The 20,263-nt window shown below is 43.1% G+C and overlaps 1 protein-coding gene across 7 annotated transcripts in view; it reads left to right on the forward strand.

Moving 5' to 3' along the window:
- Nucleotides 1-20,263, forward strand: part of DAB1 (DAB adaptor protein 1) — a 245,280-nt gene that overhangs the window by 105,356 nt on the left and 119,661 nt on the right. For 2 of the 7 annotated variants that reach the window (XM_048947040.1, XM_048947037.1), the window contains exon 1: nt 11,358-11,689. The exons of 1 other annotated variant lie outside the window; for it this stretch is intronic. The gene's annotated coding sequence lies outside the window, so the exon portion shown is untranslated. Of the gene's footprint in view, nt 1-11,353; nt 11,690-20,263 lie in introns of those variants that run through there. 4 more of the 7 variants (XM_048947038.1, XM_048947041.1, XM_048947039.1 and 1 more) reach the window with 4 other exon arrangements.

Consider the following 20,263-nt stretch of genomic DNA (forward strand, 5'->3'; position numbering starts at 1 on the left):
ATTGTTTCAAATCATACTGGAGTCTCTCCAAAGTATTGAACACAATTTTATCAACTGTTTGGAAAGGAGAAGTTAATTTACACCCTCCTCTATTGCCAGATGTGTGCTCTGACAGGTTGTGGTACAGCAGATCCCAGTCTCCAACTGCCCCCCAGCTTTTGGGTGGAGAAGACATTTCTTTGCTGGGTAAAGCAACCTTGGCAGCAAAAGCTGCTCAACAACCTATTTGTTAGTATCTGTACTCCTCCCCTGCTGTTATATTAATATAATGAATTGTTCACAGGTGCTTCAAATGAGGTTTAGATGATCACTGGGAGCTTTGTTACTCAAACAAGCCAAATTGAAAGGAGCAGATGCAGTAGGAACAGTCCCCTAGCAAAAGTATATGGTATGACTTAATGAAGGTCATTTTGCACATTTTGGCCTTGATGACCCCAAGAACAATAAGTCTTTCATTATTTTACTGTTTCTAGACAGAAAGGTGATTGCTTTCTGCCCACTTGCCTTGATTTTTTGGACGCCTTTATTACATCATTGGGAGCCCTTAATTGCATTTAATCCCACTCCCTTTTAGCTGAAATTAGATAGTTCCCAAAAGATTGTTGTTAAACTGTGCTCTAAGTCATGTTTGAGCTTTAATGTTCCTCTCTGTGGTGATGTTTAAATCACAGTGAGAATTCAAACATGAGCCTAGGTGAGTAGAGAATAAAATGGACATTCTTGGCTGGAAATGCAGACCACGTATAAGAGAGGAGCTGGAGGTCGTGCCAGATGTCTGGACTGAATGCTTCCTACAGCTAATATTTGTACAGTCCAGAACTCGTGTTTTTCTCCTCATCCTCTGCTTTGTAACAAACACGGAGAAACTAACAAAGTGCCATTTTTCCAGAACAGAATGTGTAGGCAATTAGCTTTATGAATGCTGATTAACTGGTCTGCAACGTCCCTTCAAAGGCTGTGCACAATGCCAAAGAGCTGCAGTGTCTGGAAGAGTGGAAGAGGAGCAATGCACCATAGAGGAGTGGTTCTGAACTGAGAGCATCATACCAGCATAGGCAGAGGCCTGGGTCCTTCCTTCCTGCTTGGCTTTGCATAGATTTCCCAGTGATTCCAGCAGAAAGCTCAATTATTCTCAAAGCCCCAAAGCTCCTTACTGTAGGGACAGGGAGAAAGATGTTTTCTTACCGTGTTTTCTGTCTGTGTTTCATTTTTGCCTTTTTGACACAAGGCTCTTCTCTTGCTTAATGTCGTTCACTGCTCATCTTAAAGGGATTCCAGTCCCAGCTGAAGCTTCTAGAGGCTATAATAATTGCAATAAATGTGAAGGCTACTGTACCCAAATAGCTGCTTAACACCCCCTCCCCCAAACAGAAAAGAAAAGTGGCTTTCATCCCCTTGCTTATGATGTTTAAAGGGAATGCACTAAGGTCATCCTGGGCATCAAAGGCCCATCTTTGCATCACTTGACTGTCTTCTTGCCAAGTCCTCTAACGTGTATGCTCTGATAGTTCAGTGACAGATATCACCAAGGAGAAAGGACAGCGTTTTTAACCTTGAGTACACATTGCAGGAGAAAATTACATAGAAAAACCATGTACAGTGCCTGTGCAATGAGCTGAAAAAAGGATCTTCATTGGGCTTTTCATCTAGAGGGGGCTTTGGAAGGAGCTGCCAAACGTGGTCGTTTTTTAAGATGCAGTACAAGTGGGCAGTGATGGAAGTACCAGCGGGATACCATTCTTGCCTGGAAGTATTACTGATGAGAGTTGAATTTATACTGTACAATATGGGCACAATGCTCTTTGCTCTTCCCAGAAGAGCCAGAATTTTTATTCATTCTGCAGCAGTGTTCCTCCTTCCTTGCTCCTGCAAGATACAGTGCATTCATGGAGTTCAAGATTATATACATCCTAACTCTTGAGTGGGTTTTAATGTGAAGATGCGTATTTGGATGGTTTTCTGGCTTGTGCATTGCTAGTCATTGTGTATAAAGTTTACTCTGGGCTCCTGGGTTAGGTCTGTCTTTCATTTTATTGGGCTTTATGGCAGAGTCCAGAGTGGAGCAAGAAGTAATCGTTGAATTCAACCATGAAAACTATCATTGCTGTGTTTGTCTGTGACATCTGTTATATCCTGTTGTGCGTGTGATGAGGGGTAGATTTTGTTTCATTTTGAAATCTGTTGGTGAGTTTGAATAGTATCTAAAATGGTTGATGGTTCATCAAAGCGCATACAAAGCATTTGCTTCCTGAAATCAGTGCAAAATCATCCTCTAAAGGTGTAGCGAATTAGAATTCCACAGAGAAGGGGGGGGTTGATTTCCAGGCCCTATTCTGGAGGCCAAGCAATGAGTAGCTGTGTCAGCAAAAACCCTCATGGATTAGAAAAAGATGTTAATAGAGTAGGAAAAGTGGGAAGATGGATTTATGGCTACTGGGATGAAAATATTAGCAACTTCTACTGTTGTTTATTGGTACCGTTTAATTTCAGCATATTTTCTCGTGAGCTTAACTTTCTCCAACTCAAGTCATTGTTGTGCCCTCCTGGGAAATTCCATATTGCAAATAGATACAGACAACAACACGCAGGACTGGAGCATACGAGACTACGGATCTAAAGTTAGCAGAAGGGCACGAGGCTGAGGAAGCTGTATGCTTCCTTTCTCTCATCCAATATGCACCCTTGCATATGTGTTCCTGGTCATGCTGTGTGTTTTACAGCTCTTTCTTCCTCATCAACAGACCAGATGGATCTAGTCTAGCTTCCACCCACTCCTGAGCTGTATTATTTATTGACTTTTCTCAGTCCCAAACACTTCTGTTTCAGCAGACAAACTATTCAGTTGAATGCTATGGATTGTTAGTAATCCATTATCCATTTAATCAAATTTGGAAAGATTCTGTTCTGTGCAAAAGGCCCACATCTGCAGTGTATTCGAAGTCCAGAATGAACATGTTACAAGCTCAAAAGCCTTGCTTATTAAACAACATGGATTTTAATCTGCTCTGAAGGCTGACATACATCTTGGTGAGTTTCTTCAAATTCAGGTTGAGGAAATAAACCCCAATATATGGGAAGATATACATGAGAAATGAAGGCATCAGGAAGGAATGGGCTATTTGATTTAACAATAGCTTGCATTTCTTCTCATTCTTTTCATAACTGTGATTTGATGTAACTTCTCCGGATACTGATGCTTCTGTTTCTGTCACTTTTGCTGGAGGTTGGCACACAGATTCAAATCTCAGATGCACAATATATGTAAAAGTAAGCCTTCTGAAAGTTGCAAGAGTGCCTCCTTAGCATCTAAACTTGGAATGTGACCCTCAGATCAAGTATTTTCTGATTGGTTGAATGTTGCTCTGATTTGGAGAGATACCACCTTAAAAACTGCTTTGCTACAGAAATGCCAGAGAAATGATAAACCTGAAAAACTGTTGCCCCTTCTCTGTATATGCAGCATGGTCACAAACTGAGCCTTAAGCATAGGTCTTTTTGAAATCCTGGTTGTTAGTAATCTTTTAAAATGTCGTATTTTTGAAGCAGTGGATTGAAGAAGACACCAAAACTGAGAGGTGTAGGTTCTGTCTTGGCTCTCTCATAATTTCCTACTGAATGTAAATAAGAAAAGTAGGAAATAAAAGTAAGGTAGGCGTTTAGGAACATAAACTGTGCCACCAAGCAGTTTTCTGATACCAATAAATAATGTGCATTTGAGGTGAGTTGTTAAACCTGTGTTTTTTGTCAAGCTAATGTTATAATCTCTTTTAAGTGAAGGATTATATTTTGAGGTAAACAGTAAAAACCTGTTTAGAAATGAAGCCCTGATCTGGCTGACATCTATAAATTTATTATAAAATCTAAATGCTTCAAATATCCTTCACTTCAATTGTAATTTTAAGATTTATATTACTGCACTGAGTTGCTAAGCTGGCACTTGCAATTTATACTTCTACCTGGAAAGCCTGAACAGGAAAAAAAATACGAATACCAAATGTCAGAAAACATGATTTGTCAAGTTTTGAAACACGTATGAAAACATCAGCTTAGGCAAATATGTTGGGATGAGCCCTGGTGTGCTGCCCAGACCTTTTGCAAACCTGTGCTGTGCAGTGCATGGGGATGGGGAGCCCCAGGGTGCAGCTTTTGCTGGACAAAGAGCAAACCAGCATCCCAGGGACTACTTTTTACCTCTGTATTAACTCCTTGGTGTGTTGCAGGGGTACCAGAAGACGAGAGATCTTGTGTTTGAACTGCAAGCATTAGCCCTGCTGGTTGCTAACACCTGTGTCCTCGGGTTGTTGGTGAAGCAGCCTCATGTTCCTTAGTTCCTTAGGTGCAACACAGCCTGGAGGCTGCAGAGCTAGCTGGGTATGGGGATGGCCCTATGGACTCAGTCCCACTGCTGCTCAGCACAAAGGAGCCATATCCAGGCAGTCTATAATTAACAAATGAGGGAATGCATCTGCGTTTTGAAGTGCCAATGTTGGTTCAGAGGTGGCAAAAGGAGAAGTCCCAGGAGCTGAGCTGGATGCTCACAATGTAATGAGAGGCTAAAAAGAAAACGTCAGAAGTGTGGGCAGTAAAAGCAAATAAATGTAGCTGTTCCTATTTAAACAATAGATTTCTAAGTGTTTTTTATTCTTAAAAGGTAAATGATTAAGAATTGATTTCACAGTTTCAAAGGTAGTTGTATGTAGTAGTGGGTTCAGCTGACTCGGAAATGGGTGAAGCAGCTTTCAAAGGAAATTGTTAGGAATCTTTTCTACATTTAATGTTATTTAAAGGTGCCTTGTTCAGCTATCACCCATAATACCATGCTGAGGGCATTTTTCTGGATGAGTCTGAGGTTAAGAAAAATACCTACTGAACAACTAGTGCCTCTTACCTCAGCACTCGAGTTTTCCTCAGAGGTCTTCCATCCAATTACTGACCAGATCCAGTGATATTTGACTTATCAGATCTGACAAGAGCTGAACCCAGGGTAGAACGACTACTTAAACATTTATTTGTGTCAATGACACGTTTAAAACTCTCTGCTCTGTCTAAATATTTAAAGGAAAATATAAAGAGGAAAATGTAATGTGACATAGGAGGAAATGAAAAACAACCGTACTTGTTGAGGACATTCAGTGCACACAATTGCTGTCTTTTGAATAGCTGTTATTTTGGCAGAAATTGAGGGGAACGCAGCCCTAAATATCATGTTTGTCTGTCTCTTTCTAACAAAAAAGAAAAGATTTTTACAATGGCAAGCAAGTCTTTTGCTGTCAAATTCGCAGAACGTGATAACAGCCAAGATCTCTAGGAACCTCAAAGACTGAAGGTTTTGATTGTAAAGCTAACGTCTGAAAATAAAGAAACGATGAAGATAAATGTATGCTTAGATAGAAGAAGTTTCAGTATTGCTCAAATTCAGGGAGTTCAAGTGTGTTGACTGGTTGTTCAAGTAGGCTATGTAGAATCATAGAATGGGTTGGAAGAGACTCCAAGGATCGTCAAGTTCCAACCCCCTGCTGCAGGCAGAGCAACCAACCTCCATATCTACTCCTAGATCAGGCTGCCCAGGGCCCCATCCAACCTGGACACCTGGAAATACGTATCTGTGTTATTGGCTGCACAAAGCATTTGAGCACACTTTCATCACAGGGCCCTTTGGGGCACTGAGATCAAGCTGTGCGTGTGTGCGGTGATGGGGATCTCAGCAGCATGTTGTGGATCCTTTTCACATTCCCTCTTGCTGCCCAGATGGATGTCAGGGATGGGGAAACTGCAACGGGAAATGGTAGGCACCCAACGTTATCTGTCTGCCACTGAGTCATGCAGCAGACTCCTCGCTCCTCTACAGAAAATAGAACTCTTTTCAAGATGTGTATCACGATTACTAGAAATTAACTTGGTGGGGAAGGGAAAGATATCACAAATTACTAAAGTTGCTCACTTCTACCTTTCATTTTGTTTCAATTTCATATAAAGCAAAAAATAAATCTTAAGCAATGCAGCTAAAGGTACAGAGCAACACAAAAGGGAAAAAAGTGTAGGAGAGAATTTCAAGCAGATCTTCAAAGCTGCCACCCCTCTGCCCCTTTTACTCTCTAATTCTGAATAAAGCCAAATTTCAAAGTTCTTTTTAAAGCATTTCTCATGGGTAGGTAGATTTTCCATAGGAGGTACAGATTTTCCATTGTAGATATCCTTTACTGCCCGTTTACACATATACAACTATTGTTAGTGCTTTCTGAAGTAATACAGAACACGTGGGCTTTCAGTAGCTGAAGGATGCTGAAAATTTTGTTCATCCCCGAACTTTTTCTAGAAAGGAGATTAAATTCAGAGGTTTCTCTGTGTGGATCATCAGTGATGTCTGGAGGGGATGACAGAACAATGGAAACTCGGAATGCATGCGTATATCATGTTCTTAGCGACAAGCTCTCTGTTGGAATCTGACACAATGTTTGCAAAAGCAAACCCATTCTAAATTAGTTTGCAGTTAATTGGCTGTGAAGGGAAATGCACCTTGCCAAAGAGGATTTGAAATATGAGGCAGTTTGGATTTGTGAAGAAGTCGATCTCTGTACTTGACGAATCGCCGGCTCTTTCATGGGCGTCTCGGCAATAATACGCTTCTTAATCTGCCATGCCTCCACAACTTCCATGATTTGGCAAGGTGGGCATCCACTTATTACCCTTTGCTTGAAGGCTGATTTTAGAGGGGTAGTGGTAAACTGTATGTTGGAACTGTTCGTTTGCAACTGAGGAAGGAGGTTTCATTATGGAAATTTCAGCGGTGTTTTCATAGAATCATGTGAATCACAGAATGGCCAGGGTTGGAAGGGACCTCCAGGATCATGAAGCTCCAACCCATCACCCACATGCAGGGCCACCAACCTCCACATTTAATACCAGCCCAAGCTGCCCAAGGCCCCATCCAACCTGGCCTTGAACACCTCCAGAGATGGATGGAGCATCCAAGCATCCACAGCCTGTTCCAGCGCCTCACCACTCTCATAGTAAAGAACTTCCCCCTGACATCCAACCTAAATCTTCCCTCCTTCAACTTGAAATATTTTCAAGGGGAATTTTCAAGACATTTTGAATATGTGGTGGAGAATGACAGGAACTGGCAGATATAATGTAAAGATCTCTTTGCTGTTTTTCTGTCTCAAAATCAAAGAGTCACATCTGTAGCAATGGTTAGCATGTATGTGGTGTTGTATGTCCTTTTCAGTCTCTGCAGTCTTTCCAAAACAAAAGTGGAGAAAGTCTCATGGTAGATATGGTATATAGGTGTGGTAGAGACTGACAGATAAAAAGCACTGGTTGACTTACCCAGGGTCACACAACTGGTCAGTGACAGGGCTGGAATTTGAACCAGACCCCTGAAAACTTTTGGCATGTCTAACTATACCATCATGCAAGCTTTGTTGAGAAGTATGACAGGAAGAACTCCTTCAGTGATCAGCCCATGATGCAGAAGGAGCATGCAGAGTTCCATCAGAAGCCAGTGGTGGGTGTCTGGCTCTTTCAAGACTTAAATTTCATTTGCAGTATGTTCGTGTGCTGGCTTTTAACAGATGTCTGTGACTTTTCAGGATCATACATCTGTTTCACCAGATTGCACTGTATGGTCAGGAATTATCATAACCATTCTCTGATATGAAAAAACCTCACTGCCAGAAGATAGAGGGCTTCTTATTTCCTGTGAAGCAGCACTGCCATTTTTCTGCATAGATCTTTTTGAAGGGCAAGAGCAGTATTCAGCAGTGTACTCTGTTCAGTGACCCATTAGCCTAGTAAGTATCTTTAAGAAAATATCCCTTACAGGAGACCTTTAATGGAATGAGAGAGCTGAAATAGAGAATTGTGTTTCCTTCCATTTGATAAAATGCAGGATGAATACCAAATCATGACTGATTCTGCTAAATGGCTAAGGAACTAACTGTGTGACTACAAAGGTATGAGGGGCTACATAACTACTGGTAACTACCACTACTATTGATAATGCAGCAGGTATTATTTTCTGCCACTGCCTAATTGCTTTAGAGGAACTTATTAAAACTGGAAGCACTATTGTGTCAGGAGCTATTTCACATGGAATATCTCGAGAGCCATCAAGATGATCCTGCTGTGGGTTACAATATGTATGAGTAAAAGCAAAGAGTGGTTTTGTGAGGAAGCTGTCATTCTGAAAACTCAGTTGGCAAGGGACGGTCTGCACATTGTTCTGTATCTTAATGAGACATTAACAACAGAAACGATGGCAGATTCTCATCAGATATTTCAAAACTCACTGCAAGATTTGCACTTTGTAAAGTGCAACAAATATCTTTTGTTCCTCGATCCTTTGCAAGCGTGACCTACAGTTCCTCAACTAACATCTCCCTAAACTTATTTGTCATATTGTTCACTAGCCCCTTGTAATCACAACTCAAGATACATGAATTAGTTTAATGAAAATAACCCCCCATTTTCTGTCTCAGAGAATGCCCAATTCTCATTAATACTAATGGCTGTTACACACACGTGCTGACAGTAACCTCACAGGTTTTATGGCTTAGTGATTTACCAATTATGCAGGCTGGTGTTAGTTTTATGGTGTGGATACTGCCTTAATGTTTCACATGATAAACACACAGGCTTGCATCTGGACAAAACGCAGCGGATTAAATGAAAGAAAACTTTCTCCTTACCCAGCAGAACACTTAAAATCTGCATAACTGGAGCAAATTCTAGGAAGGTAAACTATCTTTCACCAAATGTTCCTTATTTGAGACTATGAGACTATTGAGTCTTATTGAGACTATCTGAGACTTATTTGAGGCTCTGAAAGGAAACCAGCTCATCTCAGCCTGTGTGGTGCTGATTAACCAACATGTGAGGTGGAAGCAAGAAGTGATGTGAGTACCCTCTTCTTAGGAAGTCAGAAAACTCCATTAGGAAGTTCTCCTGTGACTTCTCTCACCACCAGGCAGATGTTCGTGCCTAGTGCAGTACTCCTTACTGCAGCTTCCTAGCAATTGCAGACCTCACTGTAAACTGGGTAATAAACCAAATTACTTCAGGTCCAGGTATGTGGGGATCAGCAGTGGGGATTCTGGGGGTATTTTGAGGTATTTCTTTGAATAATTTGCTCAGGACTCTCAGTTGTATCTTTGAACTCATCTCTGTCTCCACTAACAAGTGCTGGAACCCTTGGCGAGCTTGTGATCCTGTTAGCTCAAATCTCATCAAGAGCTAAGAAGGTGATACTGCTTTCCTTTCAGTAAGTGCTGAGGCTCCTGTTGGAAAATAGCCTAAGAGAACCACTTATTGTGGTTCCTATCTGTAGCTATTCAGTGGTTCCTGAAAATGATGTGTTCAGCCTACAGTAGGTGTTTTATCCCTGTTTGTGATGGTGTAGCAGTACCTCATCAGTCAGGAGAACATAGGAACGTTGTGTTTAAGTAAGCTTCACAGACAGAACAAAAGAAGCCTGTGGAAATCTCCACACCACATTTCTTGCTCTTGCTCATGTTTTTTTTCAGTAGAGAGGAGGAACTCTGACCATATAAATGCTCCCATATGAGAATCTGTGTTGTGAAGTTATGGCCTAAAAATATGTTGTATCAAAACATAGCAGGCTGCTTAACTCCTGCATAATGGAGGAACTCAATGAAGAACTGCAGCTCATATTACTTTTCAGGTCTGTTTTACTTTCATAGTTTTTTTTTCATTTTTTTTCCTTTTTTTTTTTTAAGCAGGAAATTGCATAGTATAATTACAAGTTCATTTGCATTCTTATTACAGGCTGTGAGCAAGTATGTTCTTTTATATTTAAAAAATATTGTTAGCAAGTGTGACTTGCATCCACAAATTTCCAACATGGGAATGGAGTTTATGGTTACTGCAAGTCCCTGCTCTTGTTCACTAACAGCCAGCACCCTTATGTTAAAAGCAGGACATGAGGGAGGTCAGCAGCATGAAAAATGCAACTTCATTTTACAGTGCAACAGGCAAGGATGGAGAGCAGCTCAAATGATTGTTTCCCCAACACAAAATGTGCCTTTTGAGAATTGAAGTTCGCAAACATTTTGTCTGACTTAATGCTTACAGACAAGCATGGCCGAATGTCATCCAGAGGATGCTGTTATTTCCTGATGGAAAAGTGTCTTCTGTTTGTTGACTTTTTCTTCAGTCTCTTGTCTCTTTGAGATGACAAAATTCACTCCAGTGGAAAACATTGCTGCAGTCATTTTACTACAGGGACTTAGATTATTTAAACCCACATTAGAATAAGTGGGTTCCATTGATAAGCTTGCCTTTCATTTCTTTAATGAATGGAAGAAAACAGTTCTATAGTAGAAGTCTTGATTCCACTACATGCTTCTATAACTATGGTATGACTTCTGAAATGTGTTTGTTGTTTTTATTTTTTTACACAGTAAAGATTGTTAGATGACTGTACCTGTTATGCTTAACTCCTAATGTGTTAAGGAATGAGTTATTGAGGAAAATAAACAGGAGTGCTCTCAGATCTGCGTGTGTTGAGCCTCATGGATGGGTATTCTGCCCTGCTAAAACATTCGCCATGTCAATGCAGACCTCTCACCTGCCAGCTGGAGGGAAGTCAGCCTGTAAGCATCTTTCTGCCTAGTGAGCATCGTGCTGATCACTGACTGATCATATAGAATGGCTCGGGTTGGAAGGGACCCCAAAAATCATGAAGCTCCACTCCCCCCTGCTGCAAGCAAGGGCCACCAGCCTCCGCATTTAATACTAGCCCAGGCTGCCAGGACCCCATCCAACCTGGCCTTGAACACCTGATGGCCATCTCAAGGAGCATTATTGGTGTACTCCGCACGATGTCTTGCTGGTACCTTCCAATGAGGTTGGAGCCATCTCCTCAACACCCAGACCCTCGAGGTGAATCGCATCGATCTGGCAGCTACAAAAAGCTTTTCTTTCAGTAATTTACTTCAGTTAACTGGAGTTGAGCTGCTTTTATGCCTCGATTGGAGATAACGCTAGTGAAATAGCAGTAACCTCACCAACTACTTCTCTTCTGTATGTAAATCCTTTCAGGAAGTGCATGACAGCCTCCCTTTTCTATGGTCTCCGTTTGTAAAGAGGCTGTTATCACAGAATAAGTTTAATGGGTCGTGAATTTTGTGTTGAAAGGAGCGTCTCCCTCTGACTTCTGATCTGCCTGCAATAGACCTACTGGCTCGGCAGCAAGTGCGTTAGGCTAAATATGCTTCCTCCATTGACTCTGAAGGTAACAGCCCTAAATGCCTCATTAAATTTTCACGGGTGACTGAGAGAAGCCATGAGAAAAACACCACGCTAGCAGCGGGGTGACAGCGGGGCGTTCGGACCCCTCCCCACGGCGAACCCCGCGGCCGCGGAGCCCCGAGGGACGGCCGGGTTCCACGCGTGGACAGGGGCCGCCCCCCGTCCCCAGCCCTGCGAGAGGGGGGGAGGGGGAGGAGGAGGAGACCGACCCCCGGCAGCAGCCTTCCTCCGCCGCACGCCTTCCTATCCCCTCCCTCTGGCCTCAGCGCCGCGCTGGCGGGGCCGGAGAGGGCAGACGGCGCGGGAAGGCGGCTCTCCCAGCATGGATGAGCCATGTGTATCCTAAGGAATAACAGCAGCTGCTGCGCCCACGATGGGGAGCAGAGGAATGCGCGGAGGAGAGGGCTCGCTGGGGCAGGTGAGGAAGCGGCTCGCAGCGCGGATGCCGGGTGGGTCGTCCTCCGGGGCGAGCGCAGCCGGAGGGGCCCTTTCCCTGCCGGGGAAAGGCAGGGGCTCTCCGGTGGAAGTTTTTTTTCGCCACCCGGAGGAGGAAAGGGGCTGAAATCTCTGCATGTCGTGGCAACTTGAGGGTTTCCCCCAAGTCTCAGGGGAAGAAGCGGCTGATTTTCAGCTCCTCCATCCCCGGACGCGCTGCGCTGCGATGCTGTGCGGGGTTCCCCCCTCCCCTGCTACCCCCAGCCGGGCCGGGGCCGCTCCGCGGGTCGTTGCCGCCCCCCAGCTGGGAGCATCGATCTCGCTCCGCTGCCGGCTTCGCCTCGGCCCCGCGGGCTGTTAGCTCCCCGGGCAGCGGGCACGGCTCCGCGCCGCGGTGGTCGGGCTGCGCCGTCGCTGCTCTCCCCGTGAAGGCGCAGTCGGGGTGGGAGACGCCGCGCTGAGGCGCGGAGGGGAAATGGCGCCGGGAGCTGAGGGGCCGCTGCCCCCCAGACCATCCCCAGAACCACCCGCTTTGCTCCCGGCAGCGGACGGGCAGGGGAGGCACGAATGGCTTCAACCTGCGAGCAGACGGCTGCGGGGCTGGGACAGCCGCGCGGGGAGCTGAGCGGCCGCTTCTCCTCTGGGTGCTGCCCGCGGTGGTCTTCTCCATCCTAAATACCCAAGGAATGGCCCAGCAATGCGATGGAGAGCACCCTACAAAGCTTGTCTTCCCCCCCCCCCTCCCCCTAGGTGATGGGGTGCTTTTAATTCCAGTGCCAACTTCTGTTGCGCTGTGCGGCTCCAAGTGAAGTTGAGGTCTTTCCCCAGAAGTAGTTGTGAAAGCGGAGTCCTTGGAACTCTTTGCCGTTTGTCTGCGTTCTGAATGCACGTCTGAATCACTTAATCATGTTTATTGTTTTCAACCACTCAAACGGAATAAAAATTACTTAGCGTTGATGGAGCTTGTCCCGCAAGCTGTCTCACAGTATGTTTCCGTTGCGAGATGCAGCACTGTGCAAACTATGGACCGTGGTATTGTTTATTGTTCTTCCTTTCTCCACCCCCACCCCCCCCACAGCGCTGGTATCAAGCTGTTCTTCTCTGTTCCATTCAAAAATAATGGGAGTTTTCACCAGTAAGTTCAATATTCCGACTTTTGTCTGAGATTTTTATCTTTTCTGTTTACTCCTCAGCTAATTTTCATCAAGCTGACATGTAAAGGAGTGAAGGCATTAAGCTAAAGGGCACTTTGCAACTCTTGAAATGGAGCTGTAGGTAGAATTAATGCTGGCTTCATGGCCATTGTTTATTTCTATCCCAACCACGCCATTCCCTGCCCCTTTGTCATTCTCACTTTGTCCATTACACCTTCTAACACACCATTCACTTTGGTCTGCAAGTTCAGATTTATGGTTTGTGGGGTTTGATGTAGATGCTGCTCTTGGGCTGTGCCTCATAGGAGATTTTGCTGCACTTTAACAGTACCTCAGCACAGTGATGGAGGACACCATCATGTTTTCTTGTAGGATTACCTTTGGGACTTCAGAGCCTGCACACATCAGTGGTTTCATCTTAGGAGGATTGAAATTGATTTTTTTTATTATTATTTTTAGTTCAGCCAGTGAAAGACCCTATGTATGTCCTTTGACCCGTGGCCTCACATGATGAAGTGACATCAGCAGTTGGCTGATGGTTCATGCTGTAGGGCCTCCCAAGTAGTGATACGAGCATGAACACACTGTGCTGGTGGCCAGCCTGCCTGGTACTGAGAGCAGAACACCATTGTTAAGTATGCATTGGAAGATGCATATATTGAAACAATTTTAAGCCATGAACCTCATGATTCCTTATTAATCCTTTTGTAAGGCCCACGCAAGGTTCTTGCTTAAAGCACAATGCAGGAAGGTTGTCTTTCCTTCTCATCCCTTGTTCTGACAGGCCTCTTTGCTTTTAAACAATTTGGATTTCCAGTCCTGCAAGATGTTTGTATTGAATTAGGAGCAGCCAAGCTACTTGGTTAAATAGTGGTTTGATGAGAGAACTTCTGTTTTTACAACTGTGTTTACTTTTCAAAGTGATAGCAAATATAGGAAGGAAGACCAAGATTTTCTAGACTTTATAGTTCAAATAAACTTTCCCAGTCAATATTTAGACAAGGTCTTGATGGTTAAAGTTAACTGTGCAAGTCAATGTTTAGTCAAGGTAATGACTTGGTTTTTACAAACACTACCCAAGCATTCCTGCAAAATTAATCAGAGTTGCAGGATCACAGTGCATTTGATCAGCCAGTTACTTAGGAATAAAATACATTATGAGTTGGTCTCAGATGTCCTGTGCTAGCTGATACTTCAGCTGTGCTTGCCACCAGTCCTTTGTGGCCTCATTCTTACAGCACTAGTTCTACTTGTAAAGCATGTATGTCTGCACAGAGGATTTGTGGGATAAAATGAATCCTGTGCTATCTTCTTTTCATAGGTAGGGAAATGAGGCAGAGTTATGCTGAGTACCATCTCTTAAAAAGAACTGTAAAGCTGTGCAGTACAGCAGCAGCAGCCTTCACGTGTGCAGTTCCAAGCAGGTGGTTTCGGGTGGTTTGCAGGATGAGGTGGGCATTTCTGATAACGAAGTCATCGGATAAAATCTGAAAGCAGTTTTGGTGTCTGGGACAAAAAGGATGTAATTAAATGCTGCCCTTGGTACGCAGAGTGCAATACTGAGGTGTATTGTGGTGTGGGAAAGAGCTGGAGGTCTCTGCTGCAATTCTTCCTTTCTTGAGGTTGAGTGAAGATCTTCATTCTTCTTGCTTTGGTCTCTCCAGCTGACACTAAAACAACAGTCTGGACTTCATTTGTTCCAGTTTTTTTTTTCTTCTTTCTTTCTTCCTTTTTTTCCTTCTTTTTATTAACTGAACCACTTGCAAATGCATTCCATGCAATTACATGGGTATTAGAGTAGATATTCATTAGGATTTTACTAATCTAAACCTCAAGTGCTGTTCTGCAAATTTGCCAGCTTTTGTAAGGGTGTGCTTGACTTCACCAGTAGCAGTGTTTTATTATGAGTATTTTGATACAGTAGAATGAAAAGCATATATTCCAAATCAAGTAATTAATCAGATTTAAATATTTTCATTTGCATGCTTTGGCTTGATACATAGAGAAAATGCAACCCTGTACTTTGCACGTAGCAGTAGGTTTTGCCCCAGTTTAGCCACAGTGGGATTATATTTCATGGCCCTGATTGAGGATTTAATCCACAAGTCAATCTTCTGTTTCTGTCTAAAAGCAGCAAAATTTTTGCAACTTGAGAAAGTTAGTAAACCCATTAGTGTAAACAAGACAAAAGCAAGAGACTTGCCTCAAGCTGTGTACCCTTCTGAAGAATGGAAGCAGAGAGAGACTTGTTGGCTTTTCTTTTAATGTGTGTGTGACTTTTGGAGGTGTAGGGATAAAGCTGGTGCTCAGGATGACCAGCTGTGTGCCTATACAGGTTTGGGGGCTATAGGCATCATGTCCCCAGCTGTGAGGATCTGGTTATCAAGTCCTTTAGACTCAGCTGCATGCTCTCACCTGATCTATCTGCAGCAGGACTGCTGAAGGGCTCTGCCTTGTGCCTTGCTCTTAGTCATGGAATCATAGAATGGTCTGGGTTGAAAAGGACCACAATAACACAATGATCATCTCGTTTCAACCCCCTGCTATGTGCAGGGTTGTCAACCAGCAGACCAGGCTGCCCAGAGCCACATCCAGCCTGGCCTTGAATGCCTCCAGGGATGGGGCATCCACAGCTTCCTTGGGCAACCTGTTCCAGTGCCTCACCACCCTGTGTGAAAAACTTCCTCCTCATATCTAACCTAAATCTCCCCTGTCTCAGTTTAAAACCATTCCCCCTTGTCCTATCAATATCAACACATGTAAGCAGTCATTCCTCCTCCTGTTTATGTTTAGAGTCACTGGCATGGACTGATGCCAGCACCTCGGAGGTGTGAAGGTTTAGTTAGGTTGCTCTTGGAATCAGAAAGCAGTGTAACCACAGCATGTCTTAGAAGTGCTGTGTTCTGGCACAGGAGGAGTGCCACAGGGCAGGCTTGGGCAGAGCTTCCAGCCTGTCATCCCTTATCCTTTCTATGGATGGTGCTTCTCCCATCATTCCATTATTGCTGGTATAACGAGGATCCATAAATTGTTACTTTTCTTCAAGGTAAAAAAAAAATAAAAAAATAAAAAATAGGGCAGAGTAATAGCTAAGTACACAAAAGCACCGTTACACATTTTTTCCCTGTATACACATATGTTTTTCTTTATATACATATACACACACAAATACTTAATAGCTGCTGCTTTATACAGATCTTGCTCAAGTCTTTGGATATTGCCAAGCAGCTGCAATGAGATACTGAGAGCTTTCTTTTTTTTTTTTTTCCCCAGCAAATAGTGATTACTCTTGTGAGTAAAAGAACATCAGTTTCTTGAGAGTCTTTGCAATTCCCCAAGCCCAGAGGCAAATGAATAGAAATTTAGTGGACCACCTAGTTCTTGACATCGAATTCTCCAAAGAGGACTCTGACCTAATTTATATTGTATTGAATCAAATAATCCTATCATGCATGTGTGCTTGCCATTTTGTTTTCCTTTAGCAGGCATATTGCTGTCTTGCAAAATGTTCAGATTTAGCAGTTAGGCAGCGTCCCTGTGGTTTTAGGAGGTGCTTTTAGGAGTAGCTACTGGAAAATTACACGTAGAGGACAGATGTGAATTAGCAGATCATCAAGATATAACACTGGGACTGCTGGAATTATTCATACCTGAATGTGAGCGTATCATTGTGTAGTGCTGAGGGCAATCAGGACCCCTCCATTGCAAAGCCTTCCCATTACTTTTAAGGATGGAGCCACAATCTCACCAGAGTGGTTTTTGTAGCAGAAAAACCACAATGCAAAGATCTTTGTCATCTGTGTGATAGGGCAACTGGCAGCATTTCTTCTTTGCAGAGCTGCTGCTGACAAGTGGTACTGGGTGTGTTTGTTGAAGCTGGCATGCTTTGAAGCTAATTGGGAGCTGATTAGTATCCAGGCACTGGAGTTGTGGCCCGCTGAAGCAATTCCTTGTGTTTCAGTTCCTCTCCTGGTGTTATTCTCCAGGTAATAGGACCCATCCGTCTATCCGTGCTAAGTCCCAAGATACGCTTTTGAAGTTTATCAGGTATATTCATGCTGTTTAAAAAAAAGAAAAGAAAGCTTTTAAACTTTCCAGCTGTAGGAAAGTTGTGGCCCTGCAGAAATTGAAGATCATAGCAATAGTTACCTGAAGACTGTTCTTTGCTTTCAGAGCAGGAATCCCAGCTGCAGGACTCTTTTATGCTTATTCAGTGGATTTCAGGGAGGTTTTCTGCTAAAAAGTGCATCTCCTCTCTTTTTATACACAGTGTTTAAAGCCTTCTGGCTTTCCAGTTAAGGGGGTTTTTGCCCTCTGCTTTCATTTTGGGATAGCTGAGCTTTAACACTCCTCTAGAAGGAGTGAGTGATTAGCGAGCTAATAGCTTTGACAGGCACCAGATGACTCTCGTTGTTCTAGCTCCCTGTAAAATAAGAAAGGCCTTAATTCTTTTATTGCTGTGGAACAAATTGTATGATGTTACACTTCTCTTGAACAGTGTGTGGTCAACGTGGGTGAGAGAGAGAGCAGAATAATGCACTGTATGATGTTCGTAGTCCATATAAATGATACTTGGAACCAAGAGAGGTTCTTCAACTGTTGCTTTTAGAGCAGTTTTTTGCTAGGTTTTTCCTTGCTGGCTATCTGCAAGACTCACAGCATGCTTAAGCAGGAAGAAAACCCACAGTCTGAAGGTTACAAAATGTAAAAATAATTTTAAAATGGGAAAAAAAAAATGCATGTTGAAGAACAATGGGTGTTATGGTTATTAGTTGTTATCACTTTTAAGCAGTACTAAATAATTTGAAATGAATGCTTACTGCTAAGCACGAGGAATTTCAAAGCTGCGGTGAATTCTGAAGTGTCACTACACTGAAGTCATGGAATAATGTCTTTTTGCTCGTATTTGGTCATCTGGTGTCACATCTGCTCTCATGCCAACTGCTGTTGGTTAAAGGTTCACTTCCTAATGCACAGCATGGAGTAGTTTCTTAAACATGTCACTTTGTTGTACCTACAGAAAAGATGTCAGTGAGTCAGGGTGTCAATGTGAGATTATTGAAACTTCTAGCTCCGCATTTAAAATTTGGAGATGGGGAGGCTTAAAATGTGCTCATTTGGGAAATCGGTCACTCTGCTGTGCATCCAGTTGGTGCAGTCAACATTTCCAATTGTTCTTTTACCCATTTGACTTCAAATCTGCTGAGAGATTGGTTACTTGAAGAGTAGCACCAATCATAGTGGGCATTTCTCAACCTAAAGGATTATTATTATTATTATTATCATTAATTTAATATCACTATCTTGTAGTGCTTCACCGAATCACAGAATGGCTGGGGTTGGAAGGGACCTCAAGGATCATGAAGCTCCAACCCCTTTGCCACATGCAGGGCCACCAAACTCCCCATTTAATACCAGACCAGGCTGCCCAGGGCCCCATCCAACCTGGCCTTGAACCCCTCCAGGGATGGGGCAGGGACTTGAAGTAGCTGAGGAAAAAAACCTGTAATTGATGGCTGGATGAAAAAAAGTCTTCTTTGTGTTCACAGCTACCTGAGATGCAGCAGTTAAACTATGCGAAAGCAGCAAAGAAAGAGAGTTGATTAAACTTGATTAAACTTCATTGGGTGTATTCAGGTGCCTTGAGTAGTTCCCTGCTGACAGGACTCTGCTCCTGCAGATGCAGACTGTGTTGGTAATTTGACAGCATTTACCAGCTCAGTTAAACTTGTGTAGTTTGCTTGTGGCTGTGGTGATATGGGAGACTCTTTGCTTCCTCTATCTGTTAGATTTTGAGGTTAACAGTGATGGGCTGCTGTACAGCATTAGCTTGCACTTCAGGATACTGCTGCCATTGAGGGACTCAGGGCAGAAATTTCCAACTGAGCTATGTGATGAAGCCAAGCATAAGGGTAATGATGGAGGAAAAAAAAAAAAAAGTGAAAAAAATATATTAAAAAATTAAACTTCAATGCAGTCCAGCTGATATGCATGGAATTGCATTGTTTAATCAACACTGGCAGTGAATATTAATATTTCAATTAGCCCATTCATTCCTTTATGCAATAATATGCACAGTCAAGCTATTTCTTTGTTGCTGTCTTTTATGTCAGTTTTCTTGAAGCCTTAAAGCATATTAGCTGATTGAAACCTTCCAACAGCAAGAACAGATGATCTGATGGTGTTTCTGTGCCAACTGTACCACCAATAGCAAGGTTCTGACCATTGGGGGCTTTGCTCCTCTTTTTTATAAAAAAAAGTTCTCTCATTTTAGAGTTTTCATCCCTAAATGCACAAACACTTATAAATCTGGTCACTGTGCACCAGTAATTCTGACGACTTCATTCAGAAATGCTCAAGGCTCTGGTTATGGTTTTTAAAGCACCTGGTAGTTGATTGCAACGAAGGCTCCCCTTTTAATTGTGCTGTAATTAATACAAAGCAAATCAACGGGAAGTGGTATTTCACACAGCGTGCTGGCTGTTTAAAAGCAGTGGAATATGGCAGCGAATTTAATAAAGATCATTTTATGAATGGGGTTTTTTTTGGCTGCTGAAGTAATCAGTTGGTGGCTTCAGGACAATTTTTGCCCATCGTTTCTGTGTGACACCTTCCACGTATTCAGTCCTGATTCTCTTCCTTCTGAAAACAAGAGAAATAAAATGTTTGAGAAGTCCTAGAAAGGATAACAAGTTGAATTGACCACTTGCTGTTCCTGGCACTTGGATTTTATGACCCTTACTTCCCCAGCCATAGAGCTATTCACAAGCGCTGTGTGAGAGTTACAGCTGATGAAATTTGGTAAAGTTTTTTTTTTTAATCTGAAGAGCTGTACTGATTGACATCAGATGAGGGCTTGTCCACTGTTGCTATGTTACGTTTGTGGCAAATGCTAATTGATTTTGATGCATAGAGATCCTCAGAAAAGTGAGAATTGTTATTGAATGAATCCTGCTGTGCCAGGCTCTAGTTTCTGGATTTTTAGTGCAGAGTGATCCTGGAGAGGACATGAAATCCTCTTTATGCTGTGAAACAGAAGTGGGGAAAAAAAAAAAAACAAATCCACCCAGCCTCAGCCATGGAGCAGTGCACAGGCTTTGGGGCTGACAATGAACAGCAAGCGGTTTTCATAAGGAGCTCTGTGTGCAGCTCTGTTTCCTGCAGCAGGACTCCTGATCCAGCAAACTACTTCTGTGTGCTTGCCCTGAACGACTGTAACATTACTCGTGCTTTGTTTTCTCTCTTCATTTCATAATGGGCTGGGCTGGGCTTTTGGCTGAGATGGAGGGATGGCAGAGAGGGACTGTCCTCAGGATGGTTAGATTCCTCACCATGCATGTAGAAGAAGCCTCATGTGTTAGCTTAAATGAGCCCACTCTTTGTGACTAACGTTTAGGTGAAAA

The sequence above is a fragment of the Lagopus muta genome, chromosome 5, assembly GCF_023343835.1.
Source record: "Lagopus muta isolate bLagMut1 chromosome 5, bLagMut1 primary, whole genome shotgun sequence".
NCBI lineage: Eukaryota > Metazoa > Chordata > Aves > Galliformes > Phasianidae > Lagopus > Lagopus muta.